This window comes from Tachyglossus aculeatus, chromosome 22 (assembly GCF_015852505.1).
Source record: "Tachyglossus aculeatus isolate mTacAcu1 chromosome 22, mTacAcu1.pri, whole genome shotgun sequence".
NCBI lineage: Eukaryota > Metazoa > Chordata > Mammalia > Monotremata > Tachyglossidae > Tachyglossus > Tachyglossus aculeatus.
In genome coordinates this window covers 50,459,325-50,460,839 of record NC_052087.1, presented here as the reverse complement: position 1 = coordinate 50,460,839, position 1,515 = coordinate 50,459,325, and positions in this window count along the sequence as shown.

Below are 1,515 nucleotides of genomic sequence, written 5' to 3'. Positions count from 1 at the left end.
AAATAAATAAAGAGTAATAAATATGTACAACCATATATACATATATACAGGTGCTGTGGGGAAGGGAAGGAGGTAAGATGGGGGGATGGAGAGGGGGGCGAGGGGGAGAGGAAGGAAGGGGATGATGCCACGCTGTCCCCCCGTCTGTCCTTTTCACCGAAAAACCACCCCCCATCCCCTTCTGGGGGCTTCAATCAATCAATCAATCATATTTATTATCACCATTATCATTTATTACCACCATTATCATTATTATTATTATTATTAATAAATAATTGTCTGTCTCCCCCTTCTACACTGTGAGCCCGCTGTCGGGTAGGGACCGTCCCTAGATGTTGCCGACTTGGACTTCCCAAGCGCTTAGTCCGGTGCTCTGCACACAGTAAGCGCTCAATCAATCAATCAATCAATCGTAGAGAAGCAGCGGTGGCTCAGTGGAAAAGAGCCCGGGCTTTGGAGTCGGTGGTCACGGGTTCAAATCCCGGCTCTGCCAACTGTCAGCTGTGTGACTTTGGGCGAGTCACTTCACTTCTCTGGGCCTCAGTTCCCTCATCTGGAAAATGGGGATGAAGACTGTGAGCCCCCTGTGGGACCACCCGATCACCTTGTAACCTTCCCGGCACTTAGAACGGTGCTTTGCACGTAGTAAGCGCTTAATAAATGCCATTATTATTATTATTATTTATTGAGCGCTCACTGTGTGCAGAGCACTGTGAATACGATTGAATGGATGAATGAATGATGTTGGTATTTGTTAAGCGCTTACTATGTGCCAAGCGCTGGTGTAGATATGAGGTAATCAGGTGGTCCCATGTGGGGCTCAGTCCTCATCCCCATTTTACAGGTGAGGCAACTGAGGCCCAGAGAAGTGAAGCGACCCGCCCAAAGTCACCCAGCTGACAAGCGGCGGAGGCGGGATTAGAACCCACGACCTCCGACTCCCAAGCCCGGGCTCTTTCCGCTGAGCCGCGCTGCTTCTCCAAACCAGCCGGACACATTCCCAATCCCGCACGGGGCTCACAGTCTTAATCCCCATTTTCCACGCGAGGTAACTGGGGCCCAGAGCGGTCAAGCCACGTGCCCAAGCCCACACAGCGGGTGCGATCGAAGGAATGAATGAACGGACACAAACCCTCTCAAGCTCATTTTAAAATTCCTTTTTATTACAAATATCCACCCCCCCCCCAAAAAAAAAAAATTCCCAGCAAAATCTTCACTGAGTGAATTCTGGAGCAGCCGCAGACTGGGAGACGGGGGAGGCGGGGGAGAGCCCGGAAGACAGTTGGTGTGTGTGTGTGGAGCAGGGAGGGGGGGTTGTGTGAGTGTGTGTGTGGGTGTATTGTGCGCTTAGTACAGTGCTCTGCACACAGTAAGCGCTCAATAAATACGATTGATTGATTGAAGCCCCCAGAAGGGGATGGGGGGTGGTTTTTCGGTGAAAAGGACAGACGGGGGACAGCGTGGCATCATCCCCGCTAACCTGTCACGGGGCAGGATGGTCTGGTCCTCCTGTAT